This window comes from Anser brachyrhynchus (genome assembly GCF_964034855.1).
Source record: "Anser brachyrhynchus genome assembly, chromosome: 6".
Lineage (NCBI taxonomy): Eukaryota > Metazoa > Chordata > Aves > Anseriformes > Anatidae > Anser > Anser brachyrhynchus.
In genome coordinates this window covers 11,079,264-11,098,957 of record NC_137700.1, presented here as the reverse complement: position 1 = coordinate 11,098,957, position 19,694 = coordinate 11,079,264, and the positions used below count along the sequence as shown (strand labels likewise).

At 41.7% G+C, this 19,694-nt stretch overlaps 1 protein-coding gene across 16 annotated transcripts in view; it reads right to left on the bottom strand.

Annotated features, from left to right (window-relative positions):
• ZMIZ1 (zinc finger MIZ-type containing 1) overlaps positions 1-19,694 on the bottom strand; it is a 353,591-nt gene that overhangs the window by 299,969 nt on the left and 33,928 nt on the right. The gene's annotated exons all lie outside the window — the stretch shown is intronic.

Below are 19,694 nucleotides of genomic sequence, written 5' to 3'. Positions count from 1 at the left end.
ACTCAAGGTTCTCCGTGGGGAATGAGCACAGGGAAACACATCCAGTCTGTTCTCCATCACTTTTTGTTAGCTCAGATTCACACAGAAAGCACTGCCCTTTTTCTGTCCCATGGAAAATCCAAATGCAAGACCTCAAAACATGGAAAGAAGCCTACGATAGACTTCTGCACACACCTCCATCACACACATACAAGACAATTATCCTGCCTGCCAAGAGTGCAGAATGGCATAGGGGATCCTAGTCTCCCAGAAGAGATTCTGTAGGTACAAGGAGTTCCAACAGATACAGAACACAGCAGACCACGCAGCACTTCTATAAAAACATCTCCCTCCAGGCCGACCACGTCTGTCTGATTCCAAATGGCCACAGTTCCTGCATTTCTCTCAAGGACAAAAGCTCTGCTCTTCCCTCCTCCTGTCAGCAAGACTTAAAGCTGCAAGACTAATTCTGTCCAGATTCCCCTCTAGATAGGCAATGATTTAAAGAATTCATGAAGTAACAATGGCAGTGTAAATAAACAATGAAAAACTAAATAAGGATCACAAAAAAGGAAAAACACGCACTAAGGAGAGAAAGAACAAGATTAGTGACTCAAAACCTCCTCTACCTTGTTACACTCACCATAAATAGGTCATGCAATATCTGACTATGCAGAAGAAGGGAATCCAAGACAAAGTCGACCTGTTCAAGACTGTGCCTCCCCAGCCTGTTCCCTGCAGGCGAACCTTCCTTCCCACACTGGTTTATTCCACTTGCCTGATGTCCTACGTCCCCTTGGCATTCCCACCTGCCGTCAGACTCCAGTCCCCTTTGCGCTAATTGATGCAAAGCAACTTAAGCCAACATTGGGAGTACTCATACTCTTACACTTAAAAAAAGGGGACACGGTACTACAGCCCTCACTGCAGAGACACAGCAAGGAGTGACCTTCCGTGAGTTGCTGCTGACACGCAGCTGTCCTGAGGCAACCTGCTACGCTCTACCTGCTGAGCAGCTCAGTGAACACCCGGTCACTATATGTTATACCCCCCAAACACCCTCTCGTTTTGCATCCCCAAGTCTAATGCATCATTTCCCCCTTTTTTTCCCCCATTATTAAATCAGAAGAATGCTTTAGACAGCATTTTTCTCTCTGCTAAGAGAAACTCCCCACCATAAGTCAGGTAAAGTCTGTTAAGAATTGATATATTGGTTACATTTCAAGTGCTTAAAAATTTTACACTTTCATCCTCTTACTGCCAAAAGAAAAAATTTAGAGTCGATGCACAAGATTCAGAGGAAGCATATTTTTAGTCAAACATAAAATCAAGGTGGCAAAAAGAAGGCTAAGTGCAAAAAGCTAAAGTTTATTAACAGCATCCTCAAAGACAGGAATCTGTCATAAGTACCACTTAGGGATGTAGTTTTGACTCAGACATCACTTCCCTCAAAGAAAGTGAAATTGTTCTGTTCTCAAATCCTCAGGCAATAAAAAATGAATTAAAATGAGCAGAAATAATGCATTACCTAAAAGTCAAAATCTAATTGGAGAAATCTAGTGAAATGACGTACTATACAAAAAGACTTGACTCAATTTCTGGCAGGACCAGAGATAATTTATTTGAGAAAAATGTCAAAATGTTTTGGGTCTACTGCTACGACAGGAAGGAAACAAACAGAAAACTGGGAAACATGGTATGGAAACCAACAAATCATTGACATCAACATTAGATAAGTGAGGAGGCATATGTTAAGACAAACACCCTCATATGGCGTGTGAGTCAACTTCTGCAGCAGATTCAGCCAAGTTACTTTCCTATATCAAGCTTAATAAAAATCATCCTCAATTCCCCCAGCCAGAGCTGGGTTTTCACCAAGTCTTGCACTACACATGGCAGTTCTGGACAGTGCTCGAACTGAAGGTTCAGAACTGGACCAGCTATTCTGAAATGCAACCTCGACTTCCCTTCTTCCCAAAGGACCAGTGCCAAAGGGTTTGGAAACCCTTCTTTCCAAAGGATCAGTGCCAAATGCATTCCTCTTGGTGTATAATGGAAATACACATTTTTTTCCAGGTGTTAACTAAATCTATCCCATTTCCCACAGTTAAATGATCCTGCATGATATTCATTAGGATCTAATCCTTATTTTAATTGATTCAGAGACATTTTAAGCTCAGAAAATAATGAGTTTTGAGAAAGTAGCTCCTCTCACTTCCAGTCTGAACCACAGAGCCAACAAAGAGCTCATCCCCTTTATGTGATGCGACAGTGACAAGGAACTCCCTTGACATCAGGCCTGCTCCCAGCTGGCCAGGGAACTGCCCTGTTAAAGGTAGCCTCCATCATACACAACTGACCCGGAAGGCTTTCTGATTTATTGCATCTCCTGTTATGTTTATTACCTTTATCACAACAAGAACTAGAGGAAGGAACAACATCAGAGTGTTTCTGTACATAACAACAACCCCCCAACTTCAATCCCCCCCCCCCCCCCCGCTTCATTTATAACATAAGGCAAAGCAGGGTTAAAGAAGAACAGCACACGATCACCAGCTTGCACACTTCAGAGGGGCAAAAACCAGTCTTCTCAAGGTTCTTCAGTCTTCATTTTCCAAATGGCTACCTTCCTTCAGGTAAAATAAACACTTGCTCAGCTTACACTAATAGAAATAGGTCAAGTTCATATCACAATAAAATATGTTTTTATAGTCGTCTGTTTTCAACCTCCTCAACAAGGCTTCATCTAATAAAGTAACTACTCCATGAATAACCATTGAGATAGAAATAATCACAATTCCTTCTTGTAGAAAACAAACACACAAGATAAAAGCACTCCTATCCACCATGACAGAATTTTCGTCCAACCTCTGGTTGAAATGTTCCTTGGAACCAAGCCACAGGGGCTCTCATACACCTCACCACAACACCGATGGCAGCGGCAGAGGCAAGCAGGGCTCTGGAGGTGCTGCCAGGCACACAGAGATCAGGGCCACAGGCTGTATGGCTTCTGGGGCCACCCTATCAGCACCCATGGGTTTTGGGTGCCCTCCCTCAGCTCTCAGGACTGTACCCCGATCCCTACAGTTTGGAACCAGGAACCTCGCCTCCTTCTGTGGCAGGTTCCTTCTCCAATCCATTTTCTGATATCTGTAACTGAGACAGAGATCGTATGAAAATAAAGCTGCACTTAACATCGCACACAGCTACAGCAACACACAGATCAAGCTACAAAGAAAAAAAGCTCGTTCAATTCAATATGAAGTGAAAACATCACCGTCACTGGTATGTGTGCACACATGCACACCTGTGCCTTTATACACAGAAAAGAGTAAACACTTCCACCACAAACACCTGTACTGGAGGTATTTGTGCAGGAACAAGCTTCAAATATAAACATTATTTCCACAGAACTCTATCTGCACATAGAGGAAGCTCTCTCTCTCGCTCTCTCTCTCTCTCAAGTATCTAGTACAAATAACTGAAAAAGAAGTTATCAAAATATTGTCGGAGAAGTATAGTCAAAGGATAAAAACAGGGTAAGAAAGAATCAAAACAGATCTCACATTTTCCTTTGATTTGCCCAAGGCCTTAGTGGACTTAACAGACTTACCCATCAACCATTGTCCACGTAGAAGACTGTTCTTTATTTATATGAAATACAATTCTGAAACCATACTTTTTATTAAATTTGAGTCACTTTCATTCAAATGCCAAATATATTAAATGTCATGTTTTTATTTAGAGGTGTTTACATACTTCTTTGCAGCTTAAATATACATCTAGACATTTCTCCACCTGCTTTGTGTCAAAAAAACTCTTCACAAAATGGTATTTGCGCGGATACAAAACTAAGTTTACAAAATCACTACTCATGCGTTTAGTTGACATGCTTATATCAAACCTTCACATGACTTTTATTTACCAGTCTTTAACTGCAATGGCCACCAATACCAAAGAAACCAGTTAAATGTTCTCTTTAACCACCAGTAAAAGGTACACACACAAGTAACACACATACACACACACACACAGTAACATTTTATACCAGATATTTTATATGCAAAGCCTTAAGGACCAAACCCAGTGCACCCAAGCACAGGGGAAGACTCTCCTCTCTTGAAAAATCCGCTCCCTTCCCAGGAAATGTCAGGGGAAGGAATCACTTTTTGTTTTCCCCTTTCAGGCAGAAAGGAGAGGAAGCCACCTCCCTCCGGGGGCCGCGCTCCTCACCCTTCTCCAGGCGACCGCGGTGGCCGGATGCTGACAGGCCAACCAAAATGGCTGTGCCCGCGTGGGACCCGGCCCCGCGGGGCGAGGGGCAGCAAGGCCGCAGGTGCGCAGCAATGGCCTGGCCTGGCCTGCAGTGTCCCCCCGGGGCTCCGTGCCGCTGCAGCCACCCTCACCCAGCTGCAGGGAGGTTGGCTCCTGCCTTGTGCAGCAAACAGGAGGAAAACAGGGTGGGCGGGGGGCACACAGGACACCAGCTGCTGAGCCCAACACGTATTTGTCTGTCCTATCCCTCAGCAAAAAGGGGATACGCTGCGCCTTGGAAATCAGTATCTTTTGAGGCTTGAATCATTTAGCCCATTAAACCCAAGCCTCTAATACGGGTGTTATTTCTTAAAAACATACAGTAAATGCATTAAATTATTGATAGTCATTAAACAGGAAAAAAAATTAAACAGCTCTCAGCTTTTATCAATCATTAATGCAGTTTCCACTTGCGTATCTCACTGGGTTGCTATCACATAGCACGGAGCGAAGAGTACAAATCCTGAAGGCATGAATTCATTTTCTCTGGATGCAGAGTAAAAATATTCTTGGCAACGGGAGAGAGGCTGAAACATGAAGCAGACGGGTTGAAAGGAGGCTTCTGTCTTTTGCAGTAAACAGGTAGCAGCAATACAAGGCAGCGACAATTTTGGGGACCGAGGCCCAACCACTTCCCCCCCACCTGATTTCGGGGCCAGCAGCAATGCCAGCAATCACCTCCCATACCCACCAGCCATTAGGGCCAACCCGCCAGTGCTCCCAGATGTTATCTCTAATGGAAATACATGGTATTGAAATAACGTGTCGGGGAAGAAAGGAGCATTGAGGTCAGTGGTAGAACACCCAGCAACTTCACAGAGACTAAGATCTCACCCCAAGCCTGCCCGCCGCTAGCGATCCAGTAAAACGGATAATGTGCAGAAAAACCCAGATGTCACCAAACTGACAGCCTCAGCTCAGAAAGTGATGGGGACTGAGATAGTCTCTTGAAGCTATTGTGAATCTTTACTGGGGCGAGTTATGACTAGACCGAATGCTTTTATCAGCTCAGAATGACTCACGCCAACATGGGGAATCCGGAGGCAGTTGCCAGTCGGTGGCACCTCGCCTGGCTGTGATGCGCTGGCTAGCTGTGTGGGGAAGTTAAATCCCATTTTCTGTCCATTTTATGGACAGACTGAAAGCTTGTCTTACAAAGGTGCTCTCTCAACTTTCATCCCCCGCAATTTTATTGAAGTTCAGTAGTTTAAAACGCAGCAAAAAGGGAACACCACATATGATTGCAGCATGCAGGGACCTACCTGACCTACTCTGAAGCAGCTACCGTAGGCGAGCCGTAGCTATATAAACATCAATGCGAAGCGCACAGAAACACCAGGTCTGGCTGGAGACAACTCGGCCCGTGAAACCTTAGCCCTGCAGCAGGACTGCTACCAGAACCCAAATTAATTTGTTTTAAACGACCTTGCGCCTATTGAAATGAGCTGTAATAATAGCTCTGGAGCACAGTGCCGACAGGTCAGGAGCTCAACACAATGCCCAGGAACGCTCTGGGGACCCTGCCCACACCCAGAGCCCACTCACAAATTACCAGCAGGAAACACTCGTAACCAAAGTGTTCCACTCTCCATGAGGGCACAAATCTCTTCAAAGAACATTTTTGTTCATGCAGAAAAAACTGAACATTAAAGATGAAAAAAAAGTACAGAAAGAATCTTTGTCTGCTTCCAAATCTAAGTCCTATGGAGTTTTTTTTCCTGAAAACGATTCAAGAATGCACTGAGCCGAGCAACTAGATAATGCCAAATGTTGATACTGAAGTAGCCAGGAAAAGCTGCTGTCACTGGAAAACATTTTCTAGCCTGTTTACAGTCAACTTTGTTACAAAATAAAGACATTTCCAACCATCATTAGTGCAAATCTACATGGAAAAAAAAAGTTTCCTTTAGGAACAACTCTTATCTTACTACACTGAGCCCCAAGAAAGGTAATACCAGCATTTAAAATAACAATACAAAGCTATTACACATCAGTGAATTGATTTTGAGATACATCAACAAACTAAGTAATTCACAATCAATCCCAGTACGCTATTAATCCTTATCTGCATACAGAACTGGGTGAGTAACAGCTCGTATTCTTTGCGCAGCACGCAACAGCTACAAGCTTGTGCCTCGGTCCAGGAACCGCCATGAACTGTGGCGAGATGCTCACTACCCTCCCGACCACGAGCAGTGCACAGCTGTGAGGACACGGGGAATGGAAGTTGAAAGGCACTTTGAGCAGCTCCAGGGCCGCCTGCACCAAGCCACTGGCACAGCAGAGCAGGCAGCCGCCAGGCTAACAGCCCTCGCTCTGCCACCCCCGGGTGCATCCACAGGCAGCCCATGGAGCTCTGGCGCTTGCTTTAGGCTCCTCTCTGTATAATGTATTGGATGGGATTACTTTTTCTTTTGACCAAAAGTAGGGATTACTTGTAATGCATCCTTCTTGTCAAGTTCTTTTTTTCCCATAAAGTACTTACCCCACTTTTTTTTTTTAAACCACTTAAGTCCACACCTCAAGACACTCCTTCCCCCCAAGAATGCACAATTAAAGAAGATACAACTGCTATTGAATTTTCTCTAGTCTTGAAGCACATGAGCTTTCCAGTAAGTTCTCTGGAATTTTTATTTCAACACCACAATTTGGATTTCTAGCTAAAAGATTCAGCAGGACTGCCCATGCCTCCCTGGCATTTCTCCTTCCCAACCAAAAGCAAGACTAGCATAAGAATCCATAAGCAAGGGTGCAAAACAAAATTTCTCAGATCCCTGAATGCAAATTTCAAGACCGTTACAGATAAGTCTAATGGAAAGCAACTCTGAAATAATAGTTAAAGCTTTCAACTTCTCATTAGTGTTTGTAAGGGATACACTATCAGAGAAGAAAGCTGCATCTTTAGCACAGTATTGAATTCTTAAACTGAGTTATCACAGATCTAAACATGAGGCTCAACTGTTTGGCACCTATTAATTTCTGAGACGGGACCTTTCTGCATTGAATGTTTGGGTCTTCTGTGGCAGCACCTATACATTCATCCCCCCATCCTCTACCCCCTTTATTATTATTTTTTGTAAGCTGATACCATGATAAAAGTTGCTTAAAATAACAAAGCCAAACAGCTGTCAAACCACCACTAATACGACCTTTCAAGCAGGTTTCCATTTCATAAATCATTTCAGTGTTCTAGTTTCACACCACCCCAGGGAAAGTTACATGCAGAACAGAAAAAATTTATTATCAATATGCAGAGATCATTTGGCAACAATACCAGCTGCTAGTAAAGACTTGTGCAGCAGCACAATGATTTCAAGGCATTGCGCTTGCAATATGGAAGAGATGTTTAAAACCGGTGGGTTAGTTCTAGATTTGCAAAATCAGCAAGAGACAAACAGTTCTGCTTCAAGTGCCCCATCATCTACCTCCCTAAGAGCCAGTGCACAGTAGACATGAGGAAGAGAACAGAGCGTTAGCACTAGGTACTACCTTGCTTCTTTTGCAATGTTTCAGGAAAGCAATTTCAATTATTTTCAGATTTGCTCATCTTCCCAAGTGTCTAGCAAGCTCAGAGACCTCAAAAATGGAAGGCATTAAGCAATTAGTTAAAACTTGTTCATTGACCATGCTCAAAGGCAGTGCTAGCAACATCATAATTCTTCATTTTCTACACTACAGGTATTAATCTACTTATTGTATTGATACTTCATATTATTTTGTAATAACCTACTTTTTAACTAATTCTGATGTTTTCTTTAAAGTTTAGGAAGAAACGATTAGGAATTCCCTTGTTCTGATCTCTAATTCTGATGCCTTTTTTTCTTTGAGATAGGCTTCTCCAGATCAGTGGTCAGTGGCTGACACTTTGAACTTTAGTCTCCCAGAGTAGAAGGAAGAATCAGTGAGTCAAAATCTGCATGTATGTGTATGTATCTGTATTATTATTATCATAGCTGTATTTCCCACCTCCAGATCATTTGCTTGTCCTGAAGCTTGGAGGGTCACAAACAGCTCTCAACACGTTTCCTCTGGACACTGATCCCTGATCCAAGAGCTAATGGCTAGTTAAAAGACATTCAGCCTCTGGAATTTATCAGAAACCAAAGCAGAGGGCGAAATGACTACCTACAAAGGATCCTTTACAAGGACCTTTTCCTGCACAACTCTCTCGCTACTGACAGCTCTGCTATTCCTACACACCAGTATGACCTACACCTACCAGTCTAACCGCACTATGCGGATGCCTGCCACAACATGATGCAATTCATGACTTACACTATCTACATTTTTCTCCCAAGCTTAGACGTTTTTCCCCACAGCTTCTATGTCCCATGTAAATAATTTTCTCCTCTAATCAAACAATTTGGAACAGTTCACAGATTTGAGATAGAGTAAGTTGAGTGAGAAGTACTTAATAACCGATCTTTTGAAATTATCAAATAAAACAATATTTTCACAACTATTACAGCTATAGCTAGTACGAAACACACAGCTAGGATTTCATTAAGAGCTCAGCTGAGCATTTTTCATGAACAGTAACAGAAAATGCAGTAGGAGAAAGGGGAAACTCAGGATCAAGGACAGAAACAACCAGCAGAGCAGTCAGACCCTGAAGTGTCCACGCCTAACAGGTAACCATCTTTCAGACAGGGTCCGAGTCTGTAAATAGCAGCACAGTAGGAATCGCTTGACTTCCCTGGGCTTTGTACAAGACAATTAGCAGAAACAAGGCTTACATGGCTGATCCCGCATCTCCAGTTTGGTTCATCCCTACTTTCACATGTCAGCACTAATCTCTTACAAATATCGGCCGGAGTTTATACGCTAAGAATTCCAATTAACGCAGAATAAACCCACTGCATTTCTCTGAAATTTGCAAACAAAACCCAAGGCTTTTTTCCATGGTATCACCTGCTCTGTGCTTCCCTGGGCAGCATCTTGACATACCTCTCATGCACCACATACTGCTGCCAAGCTCTTCAGCTGGTGGGACAAGGACAGTCAATGATTTCACCCCCAATACCTCAGGGACCAGTTTAGAATACAAAATTAAAAGCTGCATTAACCACAGGAGCTCCATTTATACCAGACATGTATAAGGAGAACTGAATCAGTGGTAGAGAGTTTTTCAACAAGGACATGAGGAGAATCACCCGTCAAAAGCATCTGTATGTTTTAGAAAGCCAAATCTCCCTATGTCTGTATCACTAAGACGTATCAAAAAGCTACTACTTGTGGCCTTTTGTTGTTACTCTATTAGCTGCAATTACAAACCATTACTCTAAAAATTTATGCACAAATATCACTTGTCAATAGAACTCGAAAAAATAATAGAGTGCAATTTTTACCAAGGGGACTGTGAGAGAATTTTCCATCTGACTGTGGCACCTATGCAAAGCTTCTCAGCAGCTCGTTCCATGACAATGGATTTGCAAGGCAAGAACTGAGGGGATTATTTGATTCAGCATCTACTCAAGTGGCCAATTCCTTCAGCAATCAATACTAATCAACAAGCGAAAACCTTGTAAGAAAAATCTGAAAGCATTTGAATCCTTCCTGCTGCAGCAAGCAAGACTGAGGCTTTATGGCCCAACACAGACACCTCGGACACTGCTGTTTTGGAAAATCAATTTTACCTGGGATTTAAAACAGACCTTAGGTTTCTTCCCAAATGCCAAAACACAAAATCCACCTTTTAAATGAGATCCTGTTAAGAAAAACACACGCATATGCATAAACAGCTTAGGTCTAACATCATCTGTTTGTTACTTCACACTTCAGCTGTGCAAAATAGGCCTTAACATGAAGATGGGGGACAGGGATTGAAGTAGGAGTAACTCGTTTTAGAGTGAAATACAGGCCTTTCTCCCTCTCACATACACACAGAACTTGTGCATTAATAACAATGGCAATCTTACTTCTTCCTTTTATTCTTATCTTTCAGGGTGAGCGCAGGGGTTCTTAAGAGAAGTGAATTGTGTTGCTCTGACAGTATACGTGGGGAAAGCAGAGTGTCAAAGCCTTCATAAAAACAAACTAAAAGCACACATCTCTTAGGTTCTTAAGGGAGGGGAACAAAAAGATTTAAGTTCGGTTTTTAAAAAAGATTTTAGTTCTGGTTTGCTTCATAAGGCCCATGTCTCCCACACATGTACTTCCTCCAGCGTCATTAAAATAGAAACCTTCAGGTGGTCAAGCAGGCCAGAGGGCCTTTAGCATCCATTAAGAGCCAGTTAAAAATGCCATTTGAAAGCTATTTTACAAGCCCTTGCTTACAACTCCTCAAAAAGCATAAAGGACACAAGTGTGCTTTCCTCTCCAGAACACGGTCACTCCAAGTCCCACTGCAACTACTCAGTAATTCTCAGCGGAGCTGCAGCAAGCAGCCGAAGCCATACACAAGGCGTGGGGCCAGCAGGCACACCACACCGCATCACACCATCCTGAATAGGTCAGGGCAGAGCTGGGGGGGTGCACAGAGCATGTGGCAGGGCCACAAGGATGCAGGGTAACTGGGGCCATGCAGCCATCGGGTGGCAGAGAGCCTCACCTATGGTCACCGAGGGACAGCTCTGCTATGTAACAGGAAGCACGCCGACTCCAAGCTGTCCGGACAGCCACGTTCAGAAAGGAACCGGTGCTTGGGGTTCCTAGAAGACAGTCCTAGGAGAAGGGGGATCTGTAAGCGTGGGCTATTCTGCAGCACTAAGCCTGGCAACGAGGAACAGTCGTGCAAACACAAACTGAAAACATCAGCATTCACAGAAATCCACCTTCGGATCCAGCAGAGGTTGGCAGGCTAACTAGACCTGAACTTAGTGTTTCAAATAAAGCATGAGAGCAATTCAGACACAAATTTAGGTAACTGTGTAAGATATATAACCAGAGAGTCCTCTCTGATGACCCACGGCTCATTTGATCACATACCTGCTGCTCAGCTCTGTGCCCTGCTGGGCAAAACACAGGAACCATGCCTAGCAGACAGGTCCTTTCTTCCACAAACCTCAAGTCTGCAGACAAATGAATACAAGTGTGCATGCACAAATATACATATCTGTGTGTGTGTATATATACATATACATACGCGTATGTATATAAATATGTATATACACACATTTTTAAAAGCTAAAGAAGCAGCTATACTTTGTATATATTGACATGTACCTTTCATATACATTGAGGCTTGTTTATGCAGAAGAAAGCTCAACATCGCAGAAACAGCCAAGTTACAGTTTTTGCACTAGGCAAAGATGATTAAAACCTGAATATTTCATAGTGGTGAATCACACTGCCAAGTCTCCAGGGACCAGAGCAATTTCAATTGGCATAAACGAACGTTTCCCAATCTTCTGCTGCTTCTGTAATGAGTTATGTTCAAGCCCTGCCAATCACTTCTCAGCAGACAGACCCACTCTCCAGCTTTTCAGCTCTATTCACCGCTCACGAGTGCTGTGAAGGCTGTGCTTGCTTCCACATGTGCCACTGCTGTTGTCTAACAGCAACAGCGTGTCTGCACTTTGGACCTTTGGCCACAACCGCCTGTGCACTTCCTCACAGCTTTCCTGACCCAGGTCTGTGCAGAGCTGGCAAAGGGAGAGGCCTTGATGCAGCAGAGCCCATTCTCCTGTCAGTTTTTATCTCCCCAAATGAACAGACAGAGTAATTTATGGATCAGCAAAGTAGGAAGAAGAACCCAAACAAAGCCATTTTAGTCCCTGTACCCACGTTTGGGCTGGCTGCCCCGTGCCCAAACTGCGAGCCTTTCCACGCCAGCAGCTCCGCCGAGCAGATCTCTGGAAGCCTTCTGATCTCACACGCTAACACATTCCCTCCTTGATGCAACTTTAACCTCAAGAGAGGAGAGGAAACAAGCTGCTACACACAGATTAGAGCTGATGAGCAGTAGGTAATGACTGGAGCTGTGTCAAGTTGTGGTTACAGTTTTTTATCTTTTTCTTGTTTAAGGTATGGAAGGGTTCACACTCAAGTTGCCTTTTGAGCTTACACAGTGCAAATACCTGAACTTCAACCAAAACTCACCCAAAAAACACTTGTAGGGACTTGCCTAAATGGCACAGGAATCTTCTGGCAGATGAAGGCACAGTTTTGCTTGGAGGGTTCAGACAAAAACACTTTCAGATAAATAAAAGGAAGTCAAACTGTAGACAACCAAATCCCATTTTTTTCTTCTAAAAATTGACACAACATTGCCAGCCTGGTGTGTGGTCATGTACTAGTTCTACACTCAAATCTGCTAAAAATTGAGCTAACAGAGCCAGGACAAGTTTTGCTGACACCTACCTTTGACTTTTAAAAATAAAGCTCTCTCGCAGGTCCTCAGCCTCGTTTTATCAAAACATTTTTACTTCTTCCTTAGATGACCTTCCTCAGTAAAAGATTAAAAGTGCTGACAAGACACCCTACTACCAGCTGGCATCCTCGCTCCTGTTACCACCAGTGGATTTACATTATCAGATTGCTGTTATTTTTTGTATTTTAGCTTTGGCTGTTTCTTAAAGGCCCTAGCACAAAATCCAAGGTCCAAAGGCTAAGACAAAGATCCCATGCAGTGATAAAAGCACACAAGTGTAATGATTTAATGTACTATATCAGGTGTCGCTGCATTATGAATACAGGGATGCTGCGTCTATGTGTGTTCCAGTATGTGGGTCTTCTGGATTTATAAAAAAATAAACAAGAAAAAAACAGGTCTTTTCACTCATTCCAGCACCAATGTTAGCCTATAAGATCATTTTTTTGAGGAATTATCAGCAGTAAGTTAATTATCAAGTTTTGTTCATATACACAGGAAAAAAAAATACTGGAAATAACCCAGTAAAGTCAACAGCACCTTTTTTTCCTCTCACCTCCCAGCACCTCAAATGCTAACAGGTGTACATTAATCCATTGGTTCTGAGGCCTCATAAGCTATCTCTACTTAAGACCCTAGCTGTGCAAACGGACAGTAAGCATTGATACGTCTCAGAAGGATCCACTCCTCCAAAATTGTTTTCAAGCCCTTAGGACTCTCTCCCCCTCCTCCCTCTTTTTTATTACTATTTTTAATTCAAAATTAGAATCCGTACAGACTATTTCCTTGACCAAGTCTTCAAGAGCTGAAACTCAGCAACACTCTGGGAGAATGCCCAAAACGCAAATAAAAAGCAGAGAACTTCTATCCAACAAAGCTCTGCTGTCCATTTCCTGAACACCTAACTATCCAACAAATTACAGCCAATTAAGTTTTTGTTTAGTGATGCTCAAGTTTAAAAAAAAAAAACGGCATTCCTCCAAACGTATTAAAATAATTAGTCCATCCACAAACACCACTGGAAATTGCCTTGAGTTTCCCCAAAGGACTTGAGCTTTGTTATTTTATGTAATTATAGTAATCAAGAGATCCTAACCAGGTACTGGAAACATTAGGCTGGTTAAAATAGAGAAGACTTAAGGAATTGAGTTCTTATTCACAACTCCTAGGTTCTTCCTTTCCATTTCACGCTCAAAATACAAAAGCAGATTTTAGTCACACTTAAAGAGAAAATCAGCATTTCAGCTGTTTATTCTAAGCTGTTTCAAGCCTGAAATCCTCACCTATGCCAAAGAAAAAGCAAGGCCATAACTATCAGCATCACATTGCAAGCATCCTAAAGCCAAAGCACAGCTTCTATATGCAACCTAAAATTACAGCCATGAATCCAGAAAGGTGAGCATACCAGCCAGAAGATAACAGGACTAGCAACCCTAAAACACTATTTTTCAAATTTGCAGTTTTCAAAATGTAAGCCCGGTAATAAATAAGTACTCAGAACCTTAACCATCCTTTCCCAGTGCTATTAGCTTTTCACCATCAATCTGAAACAATTTGCTTTAAAGTGAAGAAAATGTTCCTGACGAAAATATATATACATATATATATATGTAATTGAAAACATGGTTTAACACCTGATGACGCAAACAAGCTTTATTTTATTTGCAAGGAAACTCTGCTGACACTGTTGACTACACAGGCACTTAAATTTACACATCAGAGCACAAGCAAAATCCCTGCTGTACTGGAGTCAATCACATTTCTGACAATGACTTCAGTGGAACCCATATCGTAAGTGCTGGCTGCATCAGATCGATAGTTTCCAGAGACCTGATTTTTCTTTTCCTATACCACTCCTTTAAAGAGCAAGTAAGGTGCCCTGACATTCATGGCTTTAAGAAAACCACAAAAACTTGGAATTAACGTGGTGGAAATGCTCATCCGAAGCTGCAATGAACAAATCAGAAAATACTTCATGAAACGTCTCATCATGATTACACATTAATTATCATTAACGAAAGCAGGTCAAGTCATAATTTTACAAAGTCTTCCATTCACACTGTGTCTTTCTTGAAGAGAGGTACAGGAATGAAGTGGAGACACAGCCAGCGTGCCTTGCAACAGCTCCTGCAGAAGGGCCAGGCACACGCCTCCTTGTGCTGCCCGCAGTGCTTCCCTTCGCATGGCACTCCTCTTTGCACCCGTACTGCAGTAACGTATATTGCAGTATATTTTTCTCAAAAGAGTTGAGCTCTCCCAGAAATGTCTATGAATGCTACGTTACGGCATTTTGGGATAAGGCAGCACCAGCATGTGTTTCTGTGCTTAAAGCACAACATACATTTGGTAAACAGGCTGTGAGCTCCAAAGGCAGGCTGGTTAATTTAAACAGAAGGTCTACGCAGCATTCCAGATGACTCTGGGTAAAGAATCCAGAAGCATCTACTGCCAGTGGTATTCCCTGAAGTTAAGGGACTGCTTCAGGATTAAGCATTCACTGAAGTGCTTTGCTGGGTGGAACAATAGCTAATGAGTTAGATATTTAAAAAAACGCCACTGTCAATCTCTTTCACTATGAGTAACATTTTTAAGTAGACCAACAGACTCCAACTCTTGACTTTCTGCCAGATAGCTTTTGCAGTATGTTTCTCTCCTAAAAAGTTATCTCTGAAGGTTAAAACAAGCTTGACAATAATAGTCAGATGGCACTTATCTGCACAACAAACTCAGTTACAAGCCATCAATATTTATTAGATATAAATCTCAAGCCCTCTTGAAAGTTATAACAAGTTATATAAATTAATCTTGCTCAAGATACTCATCAGCATATTTTCTAACTTTAACATCATTAAAACGGCATTCACCAAGTACCCCTTGTCATAGTCAGCAGCTGTTGGCACTTAGCTTTCTGCACCTTAATCTTGTATTTGGCTATGCTAACGAAATTAATATTCTGGTTTCCTTTCTCTTCTCACATTTAAGCTCCAAGGCAAAGGAAATGGATGTTTCAAGGAAAAAAAAATAAAAGAAGTAATTTATTACTAACATGTAGAATTTGCACAGATCTGAGGAAAACAAAGCATTTACATGATAGGTTTTTTAAAAGTGCAACAAATTCAGAAAGGGCTTTCAACTACAGTTTAAACCTTTGGATCTTCCAAAAAATAGTTGCATAAGTATTTGAGAAAGACTACAGCAAGTGATACCTTTAGAAAGAAGGAACAGATCTTTATGGTGCTCTTTAAAACTTCACTATTAAACTGTACAGTCATCAGATGTTTTCGCCAGTAATTAAGTCACTACACGAAGAAGAGAGCTACAGACCAAGTTCCCTGTCTTCCCTAAAGCTCAAAATGCTACTGTATGATATACTTACAGGTTTCTGCTCTCCTCATAAAATTATTATGCCACCGAAGACAATCCTAAACCAACCTCCTGTTAGGAGGTACAGAGGCTGCAATAAAAGCAAACCAGAAGAACACCTGAGGGATTTGAGTTTAATTCAGCAGCTGATGATATTTAAGCATATGGTCAATGTAAGCACTTTTCTGAATAAGGACAAAATTAGCATGTGCTTGACTCAACTTGAGCTCAAACAGCCTTAAAAATTGACTCAAAAATGACAGAATTGGTTGTTACACATACAGACTCAAATGCACTCTAGCTGTTCTAAAAACTTAGTTTTTAGAGTAACAAAGACACTGTCCTGTCTTCTATAGGTTGCCTACGGACATTCATTGATTGCCCCTACTGATTGAAGGTTAAAACGTTTTTTGAAGAAAAGCACACACCCCAACACAGACCATCCAATACTGAGGATTTATCTCCAGGCAAATGGATCAAAGGCAACGATACGCACTTAACTCTTCTGACCCAACGTGAAGGCTGCAATCTGAGAGATGCTTCTTCCACAGGAAAGAAATCGCATCAACCCATCCAGAGGTTTTAAAGAGTTTTAGGAGAACTTAGATAAGTTGTAATGGTTTAATACAACAGTAAACCTTAAAGAAAAAATTCTAAACTTTCACCTAACACATCTTCTGATGCCTGTAACTAAAACACTCTTAATGCACTCCTCAGAAAAAAAAGTCTTAAAATACAGTGTACACGAGTGTGCAGTGGCTGGAAGGCAACAGCGTAATTGTGGGGTGCCAGGAAGCTCCATAAAACAACTTAGATACCTAAGTGTTATCATCACCTTGTCAAGAATGATCATTTAGCAGTGTCTCTCTTCCCTGAAACACCCAGAGAAAACTAAGGCTAAATTCCAAGAACACTGGATAGATGATATATTTTGAAGAGGAAAACAAGACAAAGGCAACCTCATCTTACTCCAGCTCTTCTCCTTCTTGGAGAATTTTAAAAGTTTTAAAAGCCGTCTCTTTGGTTATTACTACATATTTGTCTTTCCATCTCAAGAAGATATGAAAATCGGTCGTAATTCAAGGCTAATTCGGTCTCTAATTAGTTTGCAATCTTAATGGCCCTGATCCTATGTGTTAAAACTAATTTTTATCATGCCTGATACTTCATGGATATATCGTGTTCTTGCTAATCTGGATCAGCACTTTTGGCAAGATTTTAATATGAGCAGAATAGTATAGAGGCAAGAAATTTTAAATATCAGATCATCTTCTGACAATGCACCAGAGAGCAAACAGATGGAAATAAAGCAGTTAAGTTCATCCAAGGGAGAGAAGCCATCTTCCCAAAGGAGAATTTGGGAAGATAACCTCTAGTCCTTTTGGAATTCTGTGTACAGATTGGCGTTTAACCTTAGAAAGGGAGAGAAACCCCTTATCAATACAAAACTGCTCGCTATCAGTTTTTCTTAGAACTGCACTTGAGAACTGCCCAGAGTAAAACAGAACACAGACCCTCTTTATTCTTCTACCTGGCTTACAATGATTTGCCTTTTACAGAATGGTGCAGGCAGATTACCAGCGCGTGGAATAAATGTTTTATCGGAACAAGTCTGGTCTGAGTGCATTCTCCACCAGTGAGACAGCCACAACAGACAGACCATCGTGTCAAGACAGCCAATGAGATGCAAAATTCTGTGTGTATATGTAACATATAGTCCTATCTTCCATCATCAGAAACTGCACAAAAAAAGCAGCTTCAAGTTCACTCTAGTCTGAGCAATTTGCCTTGGATGCATTTTATGAAGTCAGGATGTTCTCAGCTGATTGGTATTATCTCAGTGGAGCAGTGGGTCAGCGTAATGGCAAACCACTTAGCCTCTGGAGAGAAGTTGATTTCCAAGATGTGACCAGTGGCAGCCAGCTAACGGCCACGTGTTCATCAGCCCCATTACAAAGCCACCACAAGGCTTGGCACCACCACACTATTTTCAGGAACAACGCCAGATGTACTTTCAGAGTCTCTTCTAACCAAATCATTAATTCTGAAATAATGATTCCACCAACCCCTATGCAAGGAAAGCCAGAGGACCAGAGCACGTATTCAGTCTAACCCAGATTTTTTATTATGAACTGGACTCCAAGCTTCCTTTCATGTAACACTCAGCCAACTGAGCAGTTTTATAAGGTGCCACAGGAATGTATTTCCTGTTATCTGAAACACATCACTTCTAGAGCACATGAACGACAGTTTGTGTCAAATTTCTACAATAAACTAAGAGAGCTGTCAAGTTTGATGGCATATTAGTTTGTCACTTGTAACAGGAAAGCTGTGTGATCAGATTAGACAATGCAACATAATTTAATAATTTTATCATCTATTCTTCTTGACATCACCATATATTCCTCATCATTTCATCTGCCTGTGAGACTATGTGCCAGATAGAGCCCTGCTTTTGAAAGAAAACTAAAACGAATACTGTCTACCCATACACAAACACAACTGTTTAACCCATAAAAGGAAAGATAAGCTTTACAAAAATGAAACAAATATGAATCAAATCCAACTAAAAATCCAAATCTCATTTCTGGAAACTCTTACACACAAGTTCAGATCAGCTCTTCTAAAGGGCTAATGCAGAATGAAATCTATTTAGGCAATTCCGCTCACATTAGAATACACCAAGTGTACTTACAGAGCTTTAACCAAACTCACAGGAACAAGGTCTCAAACACAGACTCTCTGCAGGGGATGAAATATAGAAAGAAACTGAAAGGTAGAGCAAGAAAGAGGAAAAAAGTAAAACCATATCATACTAAAAAGTTTCTGACAAAGTCATTTTAAGAAAGTCAAATATGTAGATAATATCATAAGTATGTCCAATTGTTCTGGGTTAAAGAAAAAGATAATTATCAGTGAGTTGAATGGGGGTCGGCACCTACATTTAAACCATCGAGTATGTTTACAGTACAGCTAGCAAATCATCACATGCACATATTCACAAGAAAAGTTTGGACTTGCATTACAGCTTTCTTCCTAAACGCAGCTGCCAATTCCAGGGCTCTGAGGAAAGCGGGAACAGACGAGAGGTGAGCAGATAGGTTTAAGACCACAGGAGGAGTTAAAAATACACCAAGTACACTAGTTAGAACTGGAATTAAAATCTTCCTGAGAAATACTGTTTCCAGTGTCCTTTACTTTGTGTGTAACTCTTTTCAAGCTGCAGAAGGGATAAAAACCAAAATCTTTTGCTTTGATTCTTGTGCATTTGGCCTATCATCTGGGGAAGAAATGATTTTACTATTCAAATATTACTGCTTTTTATAAAGCTGAAAAAATGTCTCTTGGATATGTGCAGCCCCCCCCCCCCCTTATTTTTTTTGCACATGAACCACAACCCTTCATTCTATGCTGTTGTGGGACGCTAGGTGTTGATGTGCACTGCAAATTACCGGGACAGATGACTTATAAGATTATATGAGGCATTTGATCCACAGCTTAGAGATGCAGCAATTCCTGTCAATGCTCAGGAAAAAAACTTCTGTTCACCCTCCCTAAAACTGCTGGCATGCCCAAACAGTCCTAGGTATTCACCACCGGTATTCACACAGCAACACCACTAGGCTATATTGGGCACCAGTGAATCAGCACGCTTATTACCTTGCCTCCTCTGCAGGTGTTCACAACTAAAAACTGCTTTTGGACAGGGCACAAGCAATCCCAGAGG